The sequence below is a fragment of the Nothobranchius furzeri genome, chromosome 1 (assembly GCF_043380555.1).
Source record: "Nothobranchius furzeri strain GRZ-AD chromosome 1, NfurGRZ-RIMD1, whole genome shotgun sequence".
Classification (NCBI taxonomy): Eukaryota; Metazoa; Chordata; class Actinopteri; order Cyprinodontiformes; family Nothobranchiidae; genus Nothobranchius; species Nothobranchius furzeri.
Genome location: NC_091741.1, coordinates 29,626,285 through 29,634,830, shown reverse-complemented (window position 1 = coordinate 29,634,830; position 8,546 = coordinate 29,626,285). Strand labels below are relative to the sequence as shown.

General features: G+C 40.9%; 1 protein-coding gene across 3 annotated transcripts in view; it reads right to left on the bottom strand.

Moving 5' to 3' along the window:
* Positions 1 to 8,546, bottom strand: part of psd2 (pleckstrin and Sec7 domain containing 2) — a 62,902-nt gene that overhangs the window by 15,408 nt on the left and 38,948 nt on the right. The gene's annotated exons all lie outside the window — the stretch shown is intronic.

Below are 8,546 nucleotides of genomic sequence, written 5' to 3'. Positions count from 1 at the left end.
GCATGTAAATCATGGGTTGTAACGCAACTTTCATTTTGTAAGACGTAATTCGTGTTTTGTAAGGCAACATGAAACTTTCATTTTGTAATTTGCAGAAAATAAATTATGCACAGGTTTCAAATCACAACTCTCAGTCTACAGCAGGGGCCCCCAATCCTGGTCCGGTAGGGCCGGTATCCAGCAGGTTTTGTGGTTTTTCTGCTCCAACAGACTTGATTCAGTGGTTGAAATACCTGTGCAGCAGCTCATCAGGCTCTGCAGAAGCCTGTTAATTAGCTGCTGATTGAAATCAGGTGTGTTGAAACAGAGTTCAAACTAAAACATGCAGGACACCGGCCCTCCAGGACCAGGATTGGGCACCCCTGGTCTACAGTTACAAAACTCAAGTCTACGTGTACAAAACATGTTGTCCCTACTCTAGCTTCCTTTCTAAAAAACCAATGACAGGCGTTGTCTTATCAGCCAATCATGTGTCTCAAATGAGAAATCCGACTCTAATTCAAAATGTAAGTTCTTTATTTACAACAGTTTAATTTCTCTAAAATTATTGCCACCTACTGGTAAAGAGTCAGAATGTAAGCAAGTCTGGCAGACCTCTGCCCTCTGGCCATGACTGGACAGGAATCCAAGACTCATGATTGGCCGGCCAGACAAAGCTTGTCATTAGTTATTTGGGAAAGGAAGCTTGAATTAGGACAACGTGCTTTTTAGCACGTAGATTTTAGTTTTGTAACTGTAGATTGAGATCTTTGGTGCGTTCTTAATGTGTTTAGTTTCTAATTCCATTTTTGGTTCGTTTTAAAACACAGGAAAGGTTTTTCTTTACCTTGCTGACGTACGTTTCATCATCAGAGAGGGGAGAGCGGGCAGCAGAGGGCGACAACGTCCTCTGCTGCCCGCGGATAAACGGAGTAGGAAGTGACGCCACCATCAGCGTCAGCTCTGAGGATGTTTTGCAGTCGGCAAATGAAACGTACGTCAGCAAGGTAAAGAAAAACCTTTCCTGTGTTTTAAAAAGAACCAAAAATGGAATCTAGACTGAGATGTGTGTTTTGAGAGATGTGGTGTGAAACTTCTACTTAGATTTTTTTTCTGCAAATTAAAAACTAAAAGTTTTAGGTTACCTATCAAAAGTCATGTGTTAAGTAACGGAGAAGTACGAGGACAAACTGTCTCCGCCGTGCGAGCGTGTCTCTCCCTGGTGGAGCTGATGGAGAAATATAAACTAGGCTTAACCCCACGTTTTCCGTCATTTCCATCCACGAATAAAACGCTTGCTGCTGATCTTTTCACTCCTCCAGCCACGGGTGAATAAAACGTTCATATTTTTAGAGTTTCCCGCGAGGTATTCTTCTAACTTCTCCATTTCTGCCGCTAGATATCTTTGGCTTTCTTCATGTTTCTGAGGGCGCGATGGCGGCGCTGTCGACAACGTCGACATCCTGATCAGTCACTAGCTTGCGTTCTCCATCACGTTGAATGGATGTTTAGAAACGAGGGCTTAACTCTGTCTGTCCTTGCAAGCCAGCTGGAGAGTCCTCAAAAGGACAGATAATGGCGCTTCGTGTGTCTGTTCTGACGCAGATGGAGAAGTGTAAATTAAGCTTTACAAAACGAGAACTACATGTTACAACGCTAGAATTACATGTTACAAAACGAGAACTACATGTTACAACGCTAGAACTACATGTTACAAAACGAGAACTACATGTTACAACGCTAGAACTACATGTTACAAAACGAGAACTACATGTTACAATGCTAGAATTACATGTTACAAAACGAGAACTACATGTTACAACGCTAGAATTACATGTTACAAAACGAGAACTACATGTTACAATGCTAGAACTACAAGTTACAACGCTAGAATTACATGTTACAAAACGAGAACTACATGTTACAACGCTAGAATTACATGTTACAAAACGAGAACTACATGTTACAATGCTAGAACTACATGTTACAACGCTAGAACTACATGTTACAAAACGAGAACTACATGTTACAACGCTAGAATTACATGTTACAAAACGAGAACTACATGTTACAACGCTAGAATTACATGTTACAAAACGAGAACTACATGTTACAATGCTAGAACTACATGTTACAACGCTAGAATTACATGTTACAAAACGAGAACTACATGTTACAACGCTAGAATTACATGTTACAAAACGAGAACTACATGTTACAACGCTAGAATTACATGTTACAAAACGAGAACTACATGTTACAATGCTAGAACTACATGTTACAACGCTAGAACTACATGTTACAAAACGAGAACTACATGTTACAACGCTAGAATTACATGTTACAAAACGAGAACTACATGTTACAACGCTAGAATTACATGTTACAAAACGAGAACTACATGTTACAATGCTAGAACTACATGTTACAACGCTAGAATTACATGTTACAAAACGAGAACTACATGTTACAACGCTAGAATTACATGTTACAAAACGAGAACTACATGTTACAACGCTAGAATTACATGTTACAAAACGGAAGTTACATGTCACAAAACAAGAACTACATGTTACAAAATGAAAGTTACATGTTACAAAACTAAAGTTACATGTTACAAAATGAGAACTACAAGTTACAACACTACGAATGTTACATGTCACAAAATGCGAATTACATGCTTCAAAATGAAAGTTTGTTACAAAACATGTTACAAGTTACAAAACTTGGTGCAAGTTACATGTAATATTGTCCCAATCCTTGCTCCATATAGGTAAGCTTCTTCAACCAGCTAATCTGAACTAACTGAGCTTTCATTTTGAGTTCCGTTTACGTAAGAAATGATCCAGTTTTATTTAATAGGAGGTTAATAATGCTGGAAAATTCTTAACTGCCTCAATTTCCTGTAAAAAGTTCCATTAATCTGAGAGGCAACCTTTGCCTTTGCTTGAATGAATTATCCACACTTCATTTCTAATCTGTGAGCTTTAAAAGTGAACTTCTCCCATCTTAATTCGAGTGGATTGTTAAATATTGATGAGAGGGATATCATAAGGTCAGAGGTTACACACAGATTTAATTGATATTTAAAAATGTCATGAAAGAAACTTTCAGAACGTTCTGCTCCACAGGTTTAACTGCCCCAGCATTCACACTCCAGCTATGTGTGGTGTGGTTCACTGAGAAAAACATTTTTTAATGATTATTTCTAATCATAATCGGTCACACAAGTTGAACGTGAAAATAGTCTCCTACATCCATCTCCTGCATTAGCTACTTACAGAAAACTGATGGTGAAAATCTAGGATCTGAAAAGCTTGACAGATCTACATCACACTGTCATGGGCTCAACCATCTTGGCTCACAACAGGGAAGGCTATTGTTGGTTTAGCCTAGTAGAAGCTAACTGTTACCATTAGCAACTCCACCACACAGCATAACTCCTCCAGGCTTGTGTTATTCATGGAGATAAAACACCAATGCTACAAAGTAAACAGAGTCAGTGGTTGAGTTGCGTTGCTGTTAGCCAATCAGAGGAGAGACGTCCAAATATCAGGAAATAAGACTCCAGATCCTGTCGGTTGAAGCTCTCCTCTGATTTGGCAATCTTCTAAATCCTGAAACATGAGCGCCAGAACTTTCTGTATTCAGAGTACAACTTACAAAACATTCATTCCAACTAAAGCAGGGGTGTCAAACATGCGGCCCGCGGGCCGGATCAGGCCCGTACACAGTTTAAGTCCGGCCCGATGATTGTGTAAACCTTATTTTCAGACTTTACAATGTAAAGTCTGAAAATAAGGTTTCATTTTTCTATTAAACTGCTGGTGAAAGCTAAAAGATGTCAGGTATCAGGAGTCAAAGACATGCATGAAACAGATATAGCCATGTGATCTGGGAATCAGTTATTTGACTTACTGAGGAATAGTCTGGGTTTTTTGTTTTGTATTTCATATTTTCAAATACACTTCAGGTGCTTTATTATTAATAGTGATGTTGTGCTTAAACTATTTTGGATACACTGTCCTCAGGCTCCAGCTTTGTTTTATGTTGATCGTATTAAAACAAAGAAAACAATCTTTTTAATTTATGCATGCTTTAACTTTACTGGCCTGGCCCACTTGGGACTAGATTTTCCTCAACGTGGCCCCTGAGCAAAACTGAGTTTGACACCCCTGAACTAGAGACTACTGTAAATGTGTGTGTGTGTGTGTGTGTGTGTGTGTGTGTGTGTGTGTGTGTGTGTGTGTGTGTGTGTGTGTGTGTGTGTGTGTGTGTGTGTGTGTGTGTGTGTGTGTGTGTGTGTGTGTGTGTGTGTGTGTGTGTGTGCTGAGCATACAGTCAGGCTGACAAAAACCGTGTCCTTTAAACTACCTTTGAGGTATCACCAATGACAGCAGGTTTCAACAGGAGCACACACACACACACACACACACACACACACACACACACACACACACACACACACACACACACACACACACACACACACACACACACACACACACACACACAAGGTGAAAACTGCTTCAGCTTTTGCTTTAGCAGCTGGTAACAAGGATTCTGCTGACATCAACTACTCTAAATGCCCTTGAGCCAAACACAGCACTGGATTCAACTATTAATCTGTCTGTTAGATGATCTTTCCCTTTCAGCAGACGGTGTACTTCAGTTGTCCATGCAGCTGACACAGGCAGAACAGGTTTGCCCGTATTAAGATATTATTTTACCTCTATAAACATCCTAACACCAGGAAGTGAAACACACAAGTGTGAGTGCAGCAAGAACCAGCCTTGATCGAGGTGGAGGACTTGAGAGGAATGTTGGATTAAAGCAGCAACAACGTTTCTGTGGTTTCTGGTTTGAACTCAGCTGCAGAGTAATGATAGTCCAACACTGCCATAGCGCAGCTGAAGTTGTTCCTGCAGAAAACTGACGGTCTTCAGTAAAGAAAATGTTATGTTAAATGAATATTATAATAAAAAAGTTACATGTCTCCGAGTGCGTTTCACTTTTGCTCTGCTTCATTTACCACAACATACTCAGCTGCTGTTGATGGATCCTGTTGTGTGGAGCTCATGTTGCAATGTTTAAACTCTGATCAGAGAACAATAAGGTGTTTCCTTAAACAACAGCTAATGTTTGAATACCCAGACGTCTATTTGCAGGAATACCGTCACAAAACCTGCACGGTGATCTTCTACAGAAACTCACATCCATTCATTTTAATAACTAATGCACTTTTGTTCTGTAGTCTGAAAGTCTGTGCCGTAAAGATTGAATTTAAAAAGCTAAATAATTGCAATTATCAAACTGAGACTCAGCAGAAATGTAATCTTAAGTAAAACTGACTGTCATCAATAAATCTCCAAAGATGAAAATATAATAAATAATCTAAAAATAAAATAAGAACCGTACACACTAATATCACGGGGTAGACCAGTACATCAGGCAGATGTTTACCGTCTTTTATACATCTCCTTGGCTGATGAACCTCCTTAGTAAGTTGGTTTTAAATCAGGCAGATCCCCAGGCAGCCTGGATCTGCTACAGAATTATAATTAAATGTAATAAATATACATTCCTGAACAACAACTGCTCGGAAAATGTTTACCAAATTTTTCTTTAACAGTTATGAAAATTGAATACATATATCTGCCATATATACATATATAAGGTAACATAGGCAGCACATATCGGCCGTCGGCTGACCTTGACCTTTACATGTCGGCAACAGAAATCCCAATAGCGGTCGACCTCTATCAGAGAAGGGTTCAAACGTCTCCGTTAAACTGACACTCTCCATAAAACTGTTGCCTTGTTGTCAAGTAAACAGAGGATCAATGTGTGAGCATTAATTAGTGCCCTGCTTACTTATTTAGTACACATGAGTCAATCAGTGCGAAGTGAGCTAGCTACTTTGTGATTGTTTTGGGGTGTAAATAACAACAATGCTGTTTTTTCAACCGCTTGACTTGGCTGGGCCATAATCCAGCTGGTCTGCAGACGTTGCGTTGGGTCAAGCCGCTTTAACAGTCTTTAATCAGGCTGCAAGGAACACATGTAAACAGCTTTATAGTTTTCATTTTTAGCTGCAAGTTGACAACAGCACACACGAAGTCCCTTCCATCGGTCTCTGTGGCATTTCCTCGTGTCCTATCGTTTGATCGCCACGCGTGCCAGAAATCACAACATTAGGAAATTACTGCTGTACTTAATGCAAAAAAAGGAAAGATAAAAATAAAGAGATAAGCAAGAAGTAAGAATACAATCATGATAAAATAATAATATAAAGTGGTAATACGTAGAGAATCGGTTGCTATATACAAGACGCAGCGCCGCCAGCGCTCTCCACCAGATGATTCAGATGTTTCTGCATAATCTGATCAGCCAAATTTCATTATCTTCACAAATTCAATACATTACAGACCAGCCGCAAGAGATTAGATGGTTACCATGGATGCAGCTAAAGCCAGTTGTCCCAGGCTGGCAGAATGATGTCTTCATGTTACGGAGCCTCAAAGCTACAGCATAAATGTTCTCCAATACAACACACACACACACACACACACACACACACACACACACACACACACACACACACACACACACACACACACACACACACACACACACGGCCTCATTTCCTTGCTACTACCAACATTGTACTCTGGGGTCTTCACTTCAGCTCTTTACCTGCTCTTGGACATGTTAAGGAAACATTTACTACATTTGTAGGAAACCAAACTCCACCTTATCACGGTGAAGCATCACTTTGGTCACCGATCCAGTCAGCAGAAAGCGGTCATTGGTAGGGCTCCTGAGCTCAGCCTTGGGGACAGGGTGGGGAGTTTCCGAGAGGACTAAAAACCACCAGAATGAGCCATCTGATTTGCTGTGGAGATGTAATTTAAATGCTTCCTGTACCACTCCCAACAGAGGGATGCCACACATGTCCAACGGGGAGGAGACACTCAGTCCTATCAAACCTGAAATACTTTTTTTTAACATATTTCAAAAGAAAACAGAAAACTGGCTGATATAACTATCTGAAGATAATGTTACACACACACACACACACACACACACACACACACACACACACACACACACACACACACACACACACACACCAAATAAAGTGGGCCACTGGTAAACCAAACTACTGTATATCTAGCTGACTGCTGGAGAAATTGTTCTCGCCTGTCTGACCATATTAATTCACAAACTTCAGAGGGACCTCATAAATCATTCAAAGCTCATATCAGTCACTGGGGCTGATGTGCTCCTCAGCAATAACACACACACACACACACACACACACACACACACACACACACACACACACACACACACACACACACACAGGGGAGTATGAGACAATACAATGTGTCAAGTATCAAGCTCAGCTTTCCAGACAAGACACTGAAGGCCAATGTGGCACAAAGTGAAGATATTATTCTGTCTAAAAGCACAATTCTGTATCCTCAGGCCAAGTGTGTGTGTGTGTGTGTGTGTGTGTGTGTGTGTGTGTGTGTGTGTGTGTGTGTGTGTGTGTGTGTGTGTGTGTGTGTGTGTGTGTGTGTGTGTGTGTGTGTGTGTGTGTGTAAGAGCATGACAAGGCATGCCAGTGACTCACATGGTAATCTTCTTACTGAGCACCTCCTGTGCCCACACCTCTGAGGTGTGTCTGCCTGCGTGTGTGCGTGTGTGTGTGTGTGTGTGTAGGACAGTAATGGCATCTTTCATGAGTCTAACCATCAATTAGGGTGTTAACCAAACTCTTGTTGCAGTTTTCTTCTTTGTTCACATAATTTCACACTTAAAGGAACACTATGAAACTTTTTAAAATATTTAAATCATTCTCTTCAGACAGTATGTGCTAAAACGACCCTTTAAAGGGTTAATGATCACCACTGCCCCCTGTGGCCAGAATACCACATTTGCAACTTCAGAGTATCCGTACTGCTCCTCTGGTATCTTTCACAGCTCAAGACCAACAAGCTACACCTGGTTAGCATTTATTGAAACGTGTTTATCATGGCGGAGCCTCAGGAGAGACAAAGAAAATTTTTTTTCTGATGGATCAACAAAAAGAAAAAGAACATCCGACCACAAAAGGAGCCAAACAAGAGTCAACGTTGGAGGTTTTCTGAATCACGAGAGCTCAGAGGCAACAAAGGATTCTAACTGAATGCAGACTCAACGATCATCCTATTGCGCTTGTAAGTACAACTTTAATATGTTTTGTTTATGCATGTTTCAGCCTTCCCCAGGTCTATAATTATTTCTAAATATGTTTGTCAGGCAGTAGTGATCACGTCTCGTTCTGTCACCGATCATACACTCACCCTAACACCCCTCTCTTCTCACCAGGCAAATGCTCAGTCATCGATGCTTTATCGTCTCTAACTGAGGACCTCGCATTCTCACAGACCACCGAATCTTCAATGCGCCGCACAGACGCTGGCTAATGCCGTGCAGTCAGCTGGCGCCTCGGTCCTGTCAGCTAGCCACTCGTAGCTTGTAGAGTAACTTGCCTGTCTGCGATCACCCAGATGCTAAAT